This window comes from Bubalus kerabau, chromosome 19 (assembly GCF_029407905.1).
Source record: "Bubalus kerabau isolate K-KA32 ecotype Philippines breed swamp buffalo chromosome 19, PCC_UOA_SB_1v2, whole genome shotgun sequence".
NCBI classification, from domain to species: domain Eukaryota; kingdom Metazoa; phylum Chordata; class Mammalia; order Artiodactyla; family Bovidae; genus Bubalus; species Bubalus kerabau.
In genome coordinates, this window is record NC_073642.1 from 15,833,452 (window position 1) to 15,850,272 (window position 16,821).

Here is a 16,821-nt window from a genome sequence, read left to right on the forward strand (position 1 = left end):
AATCAAAAAGATAACAAGTGTTTGCAAAGTTGTCAAGAAACTGGAACCTTGGTAGAATTGTAAAATGGTGCAATGGCTTTGGAAGAGTGTTTGGCAATTCCTCAAAATGTTATACACAATTATATAATCCAGTAGTTCCACTCCTGAGCATATACCCATGAGAATTGAAAATATATGTTCAGGGACCTTCCTGGTGGCCCAGCAGTTAAGAATCGCCTTACAATGCAGGGACATGGGTTCGATCTCTGGTCAGGCAACTAAGATCCCATGTGCCACAGGGCAGTTAAGCCCATGAGCCACAAATACAGAGAAAGCCCATGCTCCACAACAAAGTCCCAGCACAGTCAAAATAATAAATAAAAGAAAATTTATGTCCTCCTGAGAAATCTGTATGCAGGTCAAGAAGCAACAGTTAGAAATGGACATAGAACAACAGACTGGTTCCAAATCAGGAAAGGAGTATGTCAAGGCTGTATATTGTCACCTTGCTTGTTTACCTTATATGCAGAGTACATCATGCAAAATGCTGGGCTGGATGAAGTACAAGCTGGAATCAAGATTGCTGGGAGAAATATCAATAACCTCAGAAATGCAGATGACACCACCTTTATGGCAGAAAGTGAAGAGGAACTAAAGAGCCTCTTGATGAAAGTGAGAGAGGAGAGTGAAAAAGTTGGCTTAAAGCTCAACATTCAGAAAACGAAGATCATGGCATCTGGTCCCATCACTTCATGGCAAATAGATGGGGAAACAGTGGAAACAGTGTCAGACTTTATTTTGGGGGGCTCCAAAATCACTGCAGATGGTGACTGCAGCCATGAAATTAAAAAAGATGCTTGCTCCTTGGAAGAAAAGTTATGAGCAAACTAGACAGCATATTAAAAAGCAGAGACATTACTTTGCCAACAAAAGTCCATCTAGTCAAAGCTATGTTTTTTACAGTAGTCATGTATGGATGTGAGAATTGGACTATAAAGAAAGCTGAGTGCTGAAGAATTGATGCTTTTGAACTGTGGTGTTGGAGAAGACTCTTGAGAGTCCCTTGGACTGCAAGGAGATCCAACCAGCCCATCTTAAAGGAAACCAGTCCTGAATATTCACTGCAAGGACTGATGAAGATGAAACTCCATTGCTTTGGTCACCTGATGTGAAGAATTGACTAATTGGAAAAGACCCTGATGCTGGGAAAGATTGAAGGCAGGAAAGGACGACAGAGGATGAGATGGTTGGATGGCATCACTGACTCAATGGACATGAGTTTGAATAAGCTCTGGGAGTTGGTGATGAACAGGGAAGCTTGGTGTGCTACAGTCCATGGGGTCGCAAAGAGTCAGACACGACTGAGCGACTGAACTGAACCTGGAAATTATACATGTGTTCAGCATTGTAGCAGCCAAAAACTAGCAACAATTCAAATATCCATTGACTGATGAGTGAATAGACAAAATATGTATATCCTTCAAAGGGCCACCATAGGCAGCAGAGAAGAAAGGGAAGAAGAGATACAGGGGGTCCAGACAACACGGCTCCCCATGGGCAAGAGGCTGAAGGATACTAACTCCGCCAGTCTCAGCCACACCAAAGCTATAGAAACACATTCAGGAGAGGTGAGGCCTGTGAGAATCCTCAAGATTTCACAGAAAGGCTGGCATACTAATTGGACTTCCAGGTTAAAGACAAGCTGCTCTTGGTCAGGAGGGGCAAGCATCCCTATCTGCCACTGGGCCTTCTGAAATGGCCAGGCTTGGCAAGGAGGGGGTCTTATCCTTGTGCACCACAAGGAAGTTCCCGGGAGGGGTAAGCATGGCTATTTCTGAAGAGCCAAGCTTCCTGTGCCCTGTCATGCTGCCCTCCACAGCCCCAGCAGAGGTCCAGAAAGGAAATGGATAAGACCAAAGGTCAACGCGCACAGCGTTGCCCCTGGTATGACATCCTGTGGGTTGTTCCACCCCTCAGAGGCCCACCGGTGAGCTTCCTTAGTGCCGCTATCCTGGAGTATGGCACTAGGGATGGAGCACACCCCATAGACACCCATTGGCAGATCCCACCTTGAAGTCACCTGTCATCCCCCGGCTTTGCCACTCCATGGTGACAAGTTCCCGTCAACTGATGAATGTTTCCCAAAGGATGGGTACTAATCCTCCCTTAGAGGAGAATTTTGACAACTCAGGTCGTTGTCTTTCTCTCCTTGACCTTTGAGCATTAAAACTAAACTGGGAAAAATAGGTCCTGGTTGCTTTCTCTCTTTTTAATGTAAAAAAACCCCCTGCATTAGAGACATTCTGGCATGGGGCAGGAAATGGTGTAATTCTTTTAAGTCCTTTTCCTTAAGTACACTAAGTAGCCGCCCAGTACTACAGTTTTGGAGTCTGTATTTCACTTGATCATCAACCATATGCATTTGAATGTAACACTATAGTTTTCAGACTATGATCTTCAATACCTGTAAAATATTCCATCCTTTTCATATATCATAATTGACTGGACCATTTGACATGTCAGCTCTTTTCATTTTTTTTATTGAAGCATAGCTGACTTACAATGTGTTATTTTCTGCTTCAGGGCAAAGGGATTCAACATCTCAGTTCTTGACAATACCGGTGAATTTGTACCTTTGCTTTGTCATCTCAGGCCCATTTGGAAGGTTCTTCTTTAGCAAGAGCCCTTGTCCTCTTTCTCTGTCCATGTAAATAGAGGTCGCTCACTGTCTTTTCATTCTTTTTTTTTTAAGTTCCTTATATGATCTTTCTCTTGAATAGGTCTACCAGGTAGAAGACACTTTTATTTCCTAAGTTATTATTTTAATATAACAAAGAAAGCTTCCTCATTAGAGGAAGACACAGGAGGGGGAATGCACAGATTTTGCTATAAAGCCTTGTTTTGCCTCTGGAGAGGGCCAGCTGTGCCCAGAAGTTTCCATACATAAACATGCATAAGGCTTTTTCCCCTCAGACCTGGGTAGGGATGAATGCGTCTTAGTGAGTCACCAGCACCAACGACTTTCCAGGCTCTCCCATTAGCCATGAACCCCGAAAGGAGCTTGTCCAACATGACCTCGAGTGCTCCTCAATGGTGCTACCACGCTGCCCGGAACCAAGGGCATCTGGGAACTACCAGCAGGGGTGTAACTGGTCCCACCGGCTGCCCGGGACTGATGCCTCTGGCGAGAGTGTCGACCGACCAGCTGTACAACACCAGACAAGCTGCTTAAGTCTGTACGTTGCTGTTCAATCACTAAGTCATGTCTGACTCTTTGCGACCCCGTTGACTGTAGCCCACCAGGCTCCTCTGTCCATGAGATTCTCCAGGCAGGAATACTGGAGTGGGTTGCCATTTCCTTCTGGAGGGGATCAGCCTAACCCAGGGACTGAACCCATTGTCTCCTGCATTGCAAGGGGATTCCTTACCACTGAGCCACCAGAGAAGCATCTCTAACTTTATACAGAAGAAGTTAAACGAGTGATCTTGACGTCTTCTCAGTTCTTAAATGACAAAAGGCCTGTCCTCATGGGCCAGGGACCCCGGGTGACCCAGGGACTTGCATCTGGAGAAAGAGGCCCACACTGAAGCCACGACCATGAGCTAGCACACAACACTGCCTGACCCCTGCGTTCCCATCACTGAGGGATATTTACATGTTTCAAGAAAATGTCAGATGATTCTTAACCAAAATAATAGGAGAAAGAGATGAGGTGTTTGAGGAAGCCAGAAACTCTAGAGTTACCCTGGAGTTTCCCTTTCTGTCTGTAATCTTTCCCTCCTCCTCACCACAATCCATCAGGAACTCCTAACAACTCATCTTCAAAAATCTCTGTCATAGACCCAATGATTATCATACTAAGTGAAGTCAGAGAAAGACAAATACCATATGATATGTCTTCTATGTGGAATCTAAAAAAAAAAAAGTGATACAAATGAACTTATTTACAAAATAGAAACAAGACTCATGGACATAGAAAACAAACTTACAGTTACCCAAAGGGGAAGAGGGAGCGGGAGGGATAAATTAGGAGTTTGGGATTAACAGATACACACTACTATAAATAAAACAGGTAAACAAGGGCCTGCTGTATGGCATAGGGGACAATATTCAGTATTTTATAAAGACGTGTAATAGGAAACACACACACACACACATATATATCCAAATCACTTTCATATACCTGAAACTAACACGACATTGTAAATCAACTAGACTACATTAAAAAAAAAAAGAAAAGCCCTCCCAAGTCCGTCTGAGTCTATCACTGCCCCACAGCACAGCCTGGTCATCCAGGCTATGAGGACCTTTTACCCCAGCTGCTGCAAGTCTCCTAATTATTACCGTCACCTGTTCACTCAGCAGCAAAACACCAGCAGATCACATCACTCCGATGCAAACCCTGAGAATGAAAACAGCCCTCGAAGGCCTCGCTGTCTCCTGCGGGGCCCTGCCGTCCTCTCTCCACCTGCCTCAGCGGCAGCTCTCATACCCCTCCGCTCACCCTGCCACACCGGTTTTATTTTCCTTTGTCATATGCAGTAACAGGGCCTTTGCACACACTCTTACCGCAGGGCTCCTGCTACCCTCCCACAGCGGTCACCACAGCTTGTGATTACTGTCCGCCTACTTACTTATGCATTCAATCCCTGTGAGCTCCTCCTTACTAAAGCATCAACGCCACGATTCCAGGGCCCTGTGTCTTTTGTTCCCAACACCCAGTCCAGAGCCAACCACATAGAAAATATTGATGAGTGAATAAAGAAAGTACAAAGTCTATAGCAGAATATAAACTGTCCAGATAATTCAATAAGGGCCTGAATACTTGCTCTTCCCCTCTCCAGGGGATCTTCCCAATCCAGACTCAGGTTCGATCTCTGGGTTGGGAAGATCTCCTGGAGAAGGGAACAGCTACCCACTCCAGTATTCTTGCCTGGAGAATCCCATGGACAGAGGAGCCCCGGTGGGCTACGGTCCAAGGGGTCTCAAAGAATCCAACAGGACTGAGTAACATTTTCACTTTTTCTAATAGAAAATATAGGAGAATGGTTAAAATAGGAATGTAGGAGATTTTTATCATTCACATATTAAAATGAGAATTTAGAAAGTTTCAGGCAAGAGTGATGTTTCTTTACACACGTGTGTGTGTGTACACCTCGTCTCAGGATGGCCATCATCAGTTCTGCTTGGCCGGACAGCCCCCCACCCCTCACATTGCTTCTCGAGCGTCCAGATCTCAAGGAGGGCTTCCCCGTGAAGGACACCTCATGGGTAAAGAAGCAGTCGCTGAATCCCCCGCTTCAGATATTCAGACCCCCCAGGACTTCATTGTGTCCTGTCTGCTTGCCAAGGGCCAGGTGGAGGGATAAGGCTCCAAAGGGACCCGGTAGTGAGAGAGGCTTGGATCTAATCTCGGGGACCTGGGACGCTGGGCTTTAGTGCTTGCACCTGGAAAAACGAAATGGAGCAACAAAATGCAAAGAAACTATAAGGGACTAAAAATAAGTGCAACTGCGTGCATGTGCAGGTGGGGCAAATTATGGACAAGATATGAAAAGATCAGAAATCCAAGTGCCCCTTCTAAAGAGCCAGGAGCAAACAGGGTGTTGGGAGCAAAAACGGGGTACTACACACCCCCTCACCAAAGGGGTGGGCAAACCCCATGAGCCAGGCCTCTGGCCAGACCACTGAGGACACCCCTACCCTCACCCCATATTAGAAACCAGCTTGCCCCCGCTTGGGGAGGGAGTCAGCAAGGGAACCTGTTACTTGTTTTCACTTCCCCTGGGTGCAGAAGGTGCCCCAGTAAAGCTTTGTCTAAATTTCTTAACTGGCCTCTTATCACTATCTATTGACTCAGAAAGGTCATGAGTAGGTGAGCACTGAAGCTAAAGCCACCCGGAGCCCAGCCCGGCAGCTGCTGTACCGAGAGGGGGACTCGCCAGAAGCCGGGGCAGCCAGCACGCCCAACACTTCGCCTCTTCGGGGACATCTCTCAAGCCTCCCGGATAATACGGCTCCCCCTTGTTGGCCTTGTCCTTCTTGCTCCGCAGCTCAGAAACCTGGAGCTGCTGAAATCCCGCAGGGCCCACACGCGAATAGAAGGGCCCCAGAGGCCTAAACCAGATTTAGAGTCTGAAGAGGGGCCTTGCACAAGGATACGGAAATCATAAAAATAATAGCCATGCTTACGTAGGGCTTCCTAAGTGCCAGCGGCTCTTCTAAGCCCCTTCAGTATATCAACATGGCCTATCAACAACCCTAAGGAGGCATTTCACGGATGAGGGAAACTGAGGCACAGTAAGGTTGTGCAACATGCCTGAGGCCACCATGCAGAGAAGTGGGTGGTCAGAGAGGGTGTGCGTGTCGCAGATGGTTACACGCCCAGGTTTCCACTGAATAGCACATGATGGATGACGATTTGCAGTGTGAGGCCACAGCCAAGGGCCCACCAAGGGGTGCCCCCACCCAAGATGAGTGATGGTGGGACAGTGTCTTCAGCCCTTAGGTCTAAAGAGGCAAGCGGAGAGAACCACGCCATGGGTGCCCAGCCAGAGCTGGCCTAGGAGGGGGAAGGCAGAACCCCTCCTAAGGGGGGTGGGGGTGGAGAGAGGACGACACAATCCGAGTCATCTCTCACTCAGGCCTAGCTCTGTATATGTGTACGCTCAATCTCTCAGTCACGTCCAACTCTTTGCGACCCCATGGACTGTAGCCTGCCAGGCTCCTCTGTCCATGGGATTTCCCAGGCAAGAGTCCTGGAGTGGGCTGCCGTCTCCTCCTCCATCAGGGCTCTGATGTCCTGTTAAAGCCTCCCAGTGGGCCTCCATTTCACCATTAATCAAGCAGGGGAATCATGCGGCTGCTATCGAAAAAAGTAAGCTGATACAGAAGACCCAGGTTCGATTCCTGGCTTGGGAAGAAGGAGAGCCAGAAGGAGAAGCCCTGGAGAAGGAAATGGCAACCTATTTTCCCACAAGTCTGCTTGCCTGGGAAATCTCCCTGGCAGAGGAGCCTGGCGGGCTAGTTTGTGGGGGCCACAGAAGAGTCCGACAGGACTTAGTGACTAACACCCCCCTCACACACACGCGCACACACACAGACACACACACACAACCCACAGCAAGCACTCAGTCTCTTCCCAAGAGAACACTTCAACCGCCTCACCGGGCCAGCGGAACCACCTGCTTTCTCTCTGCCCTGGAGCAATTTTGCCCACAGTCATGCAAGGGAAGGAGGCGTGGGGGGTGAGCCTGCAGAATTAATTTGGCATTGTAGCTGCCTAACGACCTTTAATTGCCTGGCTGTAGGCTTGCACATTAATGCAGGCAAAACCAGCCCTCAGTTTAAAAGGGCGTTTTCCTCCCACCCTCCACCTCTGCCTCCCTGTCAATAAATCACTCTGGTAAAATGGCAGGATGGCAAAGCCAGAGGCCAGAGGTCCAGGGGGCCCTCCTGGACCGGATGCCTCATTAACATTTAGCAGGCCTGCCCAGATGTTCTCGAGCTGCCGGAGGTGGGGAGGGAGGGGGCCTGGGCCAGTCAGAAAGTGGCACAAACAAGCCTGAGAGGTGGCAGTCAGGATATTTACCCAGGTCACCCATAGAAAATGAGGTTTACTCAGTGCAAAACACTGGCTGGCATGGGGGTGTCTGGGCCCAGGAGGGTGTCTGGGCCCAGGAGGCTCTCTGGGTTCCAAAGGAGACCCTGAGCTTTGAGGAATACCTGCAGGTGCACCAATGCAAACAGCCAGGAAGCCGAGGAGGCTCACAAGACCATGTGAGTGTGCGTCCAGGTGTCTGCCGGGGTGAGAGGTACCAGAGCGATGCTCTTGAATGACCCTGATGCAATTCCCTGACCACAGAAAGTATTCTGCATTTCTGAGGGCTGGAACATGTGCCCCAGGGCCAGACTACTGAGGCTCAAGGCCTGCCTGCTGCTGCTACCCTCCAGCTGTGTGACTCTGGGCAAGTGACTTGATCTCTCTGTGCTTAAATCAGTGGCCCACGGGAGGGCTCAGTAACACACCAGCGGGAAGGTGGCAAGGCTCTGGGCAGCACCCTGTGGACTGTGGGGGCTGGTTTTATAGCTGGGGAGAGGTCCTGGGTAGAGGTGGATGGAGGAAGTGGGAAGGAGGCCTAGGAGTACCAGGTCTGGGCTAGGATGCAGGATGGGGGAGAAGGGGCAGCAGCCTGGCACCTTCTCTGGTTCCACCAGCTCACATGTCTGCGTGCAAGTCCCATGAAAGTCTCCTTTCACCAAGAGGTGTGGAGCAAACAGGAGAATTGCAGCCTGCGTCTGCTGCCTTCCCCAGCGGGGAAGCGGGGAGCGGGAGGGCTGGCCCTCTGCAGAGCTGTGGGGGAGGCCTGCAGAGCTGGGCAGTGGGGAGTCCCGCTGCAGGGCCACATTCCCCTCCACAATGCCCAAGGCACTTCCCGGAAGAGGGCAGGCGCCAGGCCAAGGTTTCACCTAGAGGTGGGAGAGCATCATGGCCTAAGTTTAGGAACCCTCCGGGCCTGCCCTCTTTGCCCAGCTCCTCCAGAGAAGGCTAAAGCTACTGGTGACCTGCCTCTGCTTTCTTTCTCTGCTAACCCTCTCATCTATCCCTCTGTGCCTAACTGTAAGATTGCTAAAGTGAAAACAGCAGTCCTAACCAAATCTAGAACTGCCAACCACTGAGGCTGTGGAGTTAGATTCTGAGGTCTGTGGATGAGGGTGCAAATGCCCGCAACACCACATACTCGCTGGGTGATTGTGGACAAGTTAATCGCTCTGGCCTCAGTTTCCTTACCTGTAAAATGGGAACAATACTCCTACTTCTTATGCTTGTCTTAAGGGTTAAATCAGTAAATATACATCAAACATCTAAAGCATCTTGGCACCTAGAAAGAACTACTGGAATCATAAAAGAAGCCATCCTGTAACTATGACACAAATACCAAGATACCAAAAAGCCATGTCTCCATTTTCTATTTAAGCTGCAGTGTTGCACATGAGTTGCTGGACTAATTTTCCTCAGATGCCATATCATCCCATCACTTTTCAACTAAATGGGTTACCCCATGACTACCAGGAAAGTTGGTAGGAAGAGAAGGACAGGAGGAAAGGAAGGTTACTGAGGCCCTGCTATTTTTCCTGGCCATGTTCTAGCATTTTATAGTCAGTATTTCATTTAAACTTCAGTATTTCATTTAACCTTTGCAAGAAGTCTCATAACACAGATGGTATTCTCCACATTTTAAAGATGAATAAATTTAGGCTCAGAAAGTGGCAGTGGTTTGCACAGGATCAGTGGTGAAACTGACATCTGACTCCAACATCAAAGCCTATTTCTCTTTTAATAATGATTAAAATACTAGGAACAGGAAGAAAGAATTATGGTGACAGCTGATTTTCATCAAGTGGTTACTCTGAGCCAGGTGACACTGTGAATGCTTCACATGCATTCACCTACTCATCGTCAGAACAGCCTGATGAAGTGGGTACTGTTACTAATTGCACTCCCATTTTACAGATGTGAAAACTGAGGTCAAGTAACTTACCCAGGACTGCCTATCTTGGAAGTAGAATTGTTCTGATAAGTTACTCACCGTCTCAAATGAAAACTTTGCACAATCTGTTCTTCCCAAATGCCCCCTTCCCTTCTTCCCTTTCCCCCAGTTTACTAGCCTCCTTCCTTTTCTTAACAATGCAGCTCAGAAATCCCCTTGACTAGGCTGCCTTCACAGAGACCACCTTCCTCCAAGAGCAGGGTACAGTCATAGTTTCTAGTTCCAGCCCTTGTTCCCACAGGGCCAGCACCTAGAGAGTGCTTTCCTTGTGCTCCATGCTCCTAGGAAAGGCAGAGAAATGTCAGTAGAGCTGAGTCCTTATTAATGTCACCTCTAATGAGCCCTCAAGACCTCATAAGCAGAAAACATACTATAATGTAAGTGGGGGGGGTTTCCATTTACAGCATCAGCTGGAATGACAGCAGCTTATTTAGCTACAAAATGCAGCCATACTCTTCTCATGGAGATGAAACCCAGGAGAAACAGAGATAAAGGTGTTCTGACTCTCCAACCCCCTTCCAGGACTGACTTTCCTTCCATGTGGACTCTGAGAGCAGAGTTGGGTCAATATTAATTATCCATACTCAGCAAATGAATGAAAGGCCTTTGGTGTCCCACAATCACAGTGACCTTATTTTAGGGACACAAATTGGGACACAAGGTGCCCATGAGGGAAACAGACTGGATCGTGGGAACTCGAGAACATCTTGGGGACTGTGGCCAAAGGGGGAAACGCGGCCTCTGTGACCATCACAGGGGCTGAAAGGTAGTTAGCGGCCCTCAGCCCCCTCTGGGGACAGCGCTAGCCTTCACCTTGGAGAAACTTCCTCCTCCTCAACTTGATCTGCAAGGCCTTCTTTATTTAAGCCAGGGAAATAGCCTGTACAGTCCCATATCGGCACTACCTACATTCTTCTCTATCTGCAGAAAAGGACATAGAAAGAGGAATAGTGCCAGGAAAAGAGTTCCAAAATTAAACAGCCATTATGTCGTCATCAAACCCCTCGGGGGTTTAAACCCTCCAGCCCAGAGCTGTCTGACAGAACCTGCTGCCATAGAAGAAATGTTCAATAGCCTACACGTTCCCAAACAGGAGCCAGGAGCCACATGCGGCTCTTGCATCTTAAAATTCAGATGGTGGGACTTTCCCGTTGGAGTTCTGAGATCAAGACTTCACACTCCCGATGCAGCGGGCGCAGGTTTGAGCCCTGGTAGGGGGAACTAAGAGCCTTCATGTGCCACATGGTGTAGCCAAAAAATAAGAAAAGAAATCCAGCCAGTGCAACTGAACAATCATACCTTTAATTTTAGTTGGCTTGAATTCATTTAAATAGCTGTATGTGGGGACTTCCCTGGTGGTCCAGCGGCTGAGACTCCACACGCCCAATGCAGGGGACCTGGGTTCGATCCCTTGTCAGGAACTAGATCCCACATGCCACAACTAAGAGTTCCTATGTCAGCTATAAGCTCCCACTCGTCACAGCAAAGACTGAAGATCCTGCGTGCTGCAACCAAGACCCAGAGCAGCCAAATAAATATACATATTAAAAAATACTTTGAAAAGAAATAAAAACGAAAAAGATAAATAGCCATGTGTGGCTAGTGGGTGCCATACTGGACAGTGCAGCTGCAGGTCACATTTAGAAAAAAAATCGACTACAGTTTAAACCTAGAAGCCAGGTAAAAATTGGGAGATGGGGCTTGTGCAGACATTCTGTCCTCCACTTAGTAACGCATTGAGCACTCACCAACTGCTAGGAATGGTGCATTTTCATGTCACTTCCATGATCATCGCAACATTGCGATTAAGAGAAATGGTATTATCGCTCCCTTTGTACCATGGGGGAAACTGAGTCACAGAGCTCGGGAGCAAGAGAGAGCCGGGTGGAGTGCTGGCAGCGCGGTCACTCAGCCACCTGCATCCTGCGCTCAGTGGTTTGCTAAGTAGCCGGGCTTTATTCTCTCCATTCAGACCTGTGAAAACTTTAATAATGAGCTTTATATTCCCAATTAGCATACATTCCCAAGGCTAATTGTGGTGGAACGTCCCTGAAACAGTTTGAAGGTTCTGAAATAACCCACAGAGGCTGGTCAAACAACAGATCCTTCCAACAAGAAGCACGAAAGCTCCTAAAAGGCAGGCGAGGTACGGGCACTGGCCACCGTCCAGTAACAGGCCCAGTGCGCCGTCCTGTGAAACACTCCCTTGGCACCACCAGGAAGGGAGTGACAAACCCTCTCCCTCTCCCCCATACCAGCAACCCCCTACATCACCCTTCCTTCCCCCCTAGACTTGAGACTGAATTAAAATCAGGAGAGAGATGCTAAGGCTTACCCACAGCTCACATATTTGACTTAATAATCCAGCTGGTTGAAGAGATTCCATCCTCATAGCAAATAAGAGTGGGCTCATGTGAAGGTAAGGGCTACTGTGTGGCAAGAATGACCTTTGCCCTCATTGGCCTCACCTCTCCCCTGCCTCTAACCCAGGACCTGTTTTTTTTTTTTTTTTTTTTAATGTTCTCAGGTCTCTGACCCCTCAATGGATCAGAGTTGATAACCACATTGACAAAAAGTTCATTACATTGCCTTTTCTTCTAACTAATCAGATCATTTCTCTCCCTCAAAGGTGGAAGGCTTAGACCCGTAATATTCCTTACTTAATATAAGCACCTCAATCAGGAAATTCCCCGAGGATGCCATCCTGCTAGAGAGGACCACCCCACCAAGACAGCTCTCATTCAAAGCTCTAGGTATTACTAGGAAAAGGTGAAGTTATAATCACAGTCTTGGACAGAGCCGTAATGTACAGAATTATAAAAATCGTGGCTGAGAAAAATTCGGCTCAACACTGGAAAGAAGCTCAACCAGGAAAAAGAAAGGAAATAAAGAAACCTATGATACAGCAATGAAGCTGATCGATGCTCGTCAACCTCATGCCTCTGGCTGGTTTCAAAATGTTATGTTACAAATAAAAAAGAAAAGCCATAGGTCTGCAATGTGGCAAGTGTTAGTAATTCATTCAGGGCGGCTTTCCAAAGAGATCTCCCTGGGATCTTGTTTTTACTATAGCGAGAGTCTGATAACTACAAAACCTGGCGTTACTATGTCAGGGAATATTGGCAGATGTCTTAAAAAGCAGTAGTTTGTCAAAGAAATGGTACAGGGTGCCCATTTGACCATTTTAAAGCCAATAAGACAGGTACGAAGAAGTAGCAAGGGGACTTCCCTGTCCAGTGATTAAGAATTTGCCTTGTGATGCCAGGGATGCAGGTCAGATCCCTGGTCAGGAAACCAGGTTCTCACATGCCACGGAGCAACTAAGCCTGAGCACCACAATTAGAGAGCCAGCACGCCTCAATTAAGACCCAAGGCAGCCAAAATAAATGAGTATTAAAAAAAAAAAAAAGTATTGCAAGAAGCAGCCCTTGATACTCTCTGAGCTCCTGCACAACTTCTGTGTGTGAGATGAAGCCAAGGCCATTTAGTACCTTGCCATTTTTCAGCAAGCAGTCTTAACAAAGGAGAGAACTGCCCTTTAAGACAGAGAACAGGCTTGCTTACTGTCTGCTAGAAAAGCTGTGGATTCCTCAAATGCAGTGTTCCTTGCCTGGAACACAACTCCACGCAGGAGCAGACATCCACCTATCCATCACGCCCTCCAAATCACCCCTGTGCTGTTGACAAGACAAAAGCAACAGTAACAACACGCAGATTATTGTACCAGGAGTAATAACTGTTTCTCTCTGACTCACACAGCTCATGTCTTCTGAGCATCCATGAAGTAACAACAGGCCAAGTTTTAGCTTATAACACTATAACATTTAGACATTAATAAAAGCAAATTCTGGACTCAACAAGGAGCTCAAGGCAAAGTAGTGACCATTTGAAAAAGAAAGAAATAAATCTAGGGACAGGGCACATGGGCAGGCAGACTATTAATTGCCCAGGGATTATAACTTCCTTACTCATAAAAACCACAAAACCAGAATTGCAATTCTAAAGCAAAGTGTGGTATATGAAAGCAGACACCAGCATTCAAATCTGCCAGACACCAGCTCTGAGACTTTGAACAAGTCATCTAACTCCCCTCCCCACGCCTCGGTTTATTCATCTGTAGAATGGGGACAGTACCAGTACATACTCCAGAGGATGACTATTATGAGAATTATTGAGTGAATTTACGTGAAGCACTTAGAACAGGGCATGCTGCTGCTGCTAAGTCGCTTCAGTTGTGTCTGACCCTGTACGACCCCATAGATGGCAGCCCACCAGGCTCCCCCATCCCTGGGATTCTCCAGGCAAGAACACTGGAGTGGGTAGAACAGGGCATAACACAGAGTAAATGCCACAGGGGTATTTGCTGTTATTACCACCAGCTCTCAAAATTCAGTGATTCTATGTCTCTATACAATGTTAATTATTCTAATTCTTCATCTAATGCCATGTTCCTTTATTTACAGCCTATATTGTCAAGGAAAGTCTGGTGGAGGAAAATGTATATAACAGCTACCTTGTATTCAAGAAAAGGGAGATATTAATATGTAAGTGCATTTGGTAACATTTTTAATACAGAAAAATAAAAACTCCAAACAAATGGCCACTATAAAGGTGAGGGAAGGTACAGACAGCAGTGACTGGTTTAGAAGCTAGAATTCTCAGAATATTCCTGTTTCGTAGATTTGACTTTGAAATCATGTAGTTTACATAATTATAAAAACTTATGTGTTAAGAAGTAATCTATAAAGATCAAAAGCAACATGGGGTAAGTTTAACTGCTCATTGAGTTAGAGTCCTAACCACACAGAGAGGAGCCATGGTCAATGATTTTTAAATATAGTAATATAACTATATACCCCAAAAGGACATGCTTTAAAGACAAAAAGAGCTAGAAAAAAATCGGATTAGAGAAATGTGTATCATCACTGTTATATTATGATTTGTGGAAGTATACATGCACGTGTGCCCAGTCATGTCTGACTCTCTGTGACCCCATGGACTATAGCCTGCCAGGCTCCTCTGTCCATGGAATTTTCCAGGCAAGAACAATGGAATGGGTTGCCATTTCCTTCTCAGGGGATCTTCCTGACCTAGGGACTGAACCAGCCTCCTGCACTGGCAGGAGGATTCTTCAGCAATGTACCACCTGGGAAGGTAGGTGGGTGTGTATGGGTGTGTATGGGTTTTTTCTCAGATTGAGTTAACCAAAATTTTTGTTTGGGTTTTCTATAAGATGTTACAGAAAAACCCAAAGGAACTTACTTTTTGGCTAAGCCCATATATAGGGCCACAAAGGTGAAAATAGGTGTCTTGTTATTCATAAGCAGAGAAGGCAATGGCAACCCACTCCAGTACTCTTGCCTGGAAAATCCCATGGACGGAGGAAGGAGCCCTATTCCATTACAATGGGTTTATGTCAATGACTATTCATCTCACCACAGGTGGGGCCAGGAGAACCAACCCTGTGATGTGTGATCAGAAGGTTGAAACTTTCAGTCCCAATTAGAAGGTTAAAACTTGCAATCCCACCCCCTGATTTCTGGGGCAAAGAGAGGGGCTTGAGGCTGAATCAGTGACACTGGCAAATGATTTAGTCAATTATGACTATGTAATGAAGCCTCTATCAAAGCCCCACAGGACAGCATTTTGGTCCCTTGTTTCAGAGAGCTCCTGAGTCTGGGAACCTCAAGGCTTCTCTGTGCTGGGCCCCAAGCTCCTCTGTCAGACCTCGCCCTTTGCATCCCTTCACCTGTTTGCTGATGCATAGCCTTTAACGTCCTTGTATAAAACATCAGTAATCTAGTGAGTCAATGGTTCTTCCTGAGCTCTGTGAGCTGCTCCAGCAAATGAATGGAACCTAATCATAGGGTCATAGGGGCCTATGATTTAAATGCTTCAGTTAGAAGCCCAGGTAACAATCTGGGCTTACAAATGACATCTGGAATGGAAGGAGGTTTTGCAGGACTGAGCCCTTTACCTGGGAACCTCATTCTATCTCCAGGCAGACAGGGTCAGAGGTGAGTTGATCTCGTGGACACCAGAAAGGCTTGCTGGTGTGGGGAAGCTCCACAGGAACACCTTAGAACTAGGGCCAAAAAGTTCCTGCTTTTTCTTATTGGAATACTATCTCAGGGCTTCCCCACTGGGTCAGAAGGTAAAGAATCTGCCTACAATGCGGGAGACCTGGGTTTGATCCCTAGGTCGGGGAGATCCCCTGGAGAAGGGAGTAGCAACCCATTCCAGTATTTTTGTCTGGAGAATTCCATGGACAGAGGAGCCAGGCGGAATACAGTCCATGGGATCGCGAAGAGTCAGACAGGACTGAGCAACTAACACTTTCGCTTTCATCTCAGGATAATAAAGTAGTTGAAATAAGGAACTTTCTTTTAATAGAAAATGAAGCAATGCTAGAATTCGAATGTTACCACAATTAAAACCATGATCAGCTATGGCTGTCAACACCATAGAGGGGACCAGACAGCATGTCGTATAAAGGAAGTGTACATTACCACTGAGAAGTATTTTTGGCACCAAAAAAAAAAAAAAAAAATTAACCTGAATCTGATCAGCCCTCTAGCTCTAACACAATCAACTTACAAGAAATGCGAGTAGGAGACTTCAGAAGAAGGTGTTAAAAAGAACCACCCAGACTGCACAAAACTGTAGGAGAAATGATACAGTTTCTTTATCTGGAAAGAGGAAAGAGAGAAAAACCTAGAGATTAACAGATACTTAAGAGACAAGGCAAAAAATTGCAAATCACCGAGCTTTGGGGATCTGATCAAACACTTGTATTTGAGAGGAGTGAAGATATTTGAACACTGAGTAGTATCTATTGATATTAAGCAACTGTTTTTCATTCCTAAGGCATAACAATGATATTGTGATTAGGTTTTTAGAGAGTTCTCATCTTTGAGAAATACTAGTTACCCAAAAATGATACATACCTCTGAAAATTTCTGAAACAATACACCTGAAATAATCAAGGAGAGGGGAGACTCGGTGGCAGCAGAGATGAAAGAAGAAAGGTCACATTTTTATAATGACCGGGCCATCGGCACACAGGTTCATTCAACTATCCTTTCTCCTTTCGGATATGTCTCTAATTTCCCATAATAATAAAAAGAAATTGGCTATTCTACAAAATCCCAATTCTGGGGCCAGACACAAACAGTAGACATTATGTTCAAATCTTATCACTCACATATCAAAAGAGATGACTTTGGACAAGGTGTTTTATTCTGCAGAGCCTCAGCTTCCTATGCTGTAAAATGGTCATGAAAAGATAAA

At 46.5% G+C, this 16,821-nt stretch overlaps 1 protein-coding gene across 3 annotated transcripts in view; it reads right to left on the minus strand.

Annotated features, from left to right (window-relative positions):
• The window catches only part of SLCO3A1 (solute carrier organic anion transporter family member 3A1), a 370,800-nt gene that overhangs the window by 252,930 nt on the left and 101,049 nt on the right, over positions 1-16,821 (minus strand). The gene's annotated exons all lie outside the window — the stretch shown is intronic.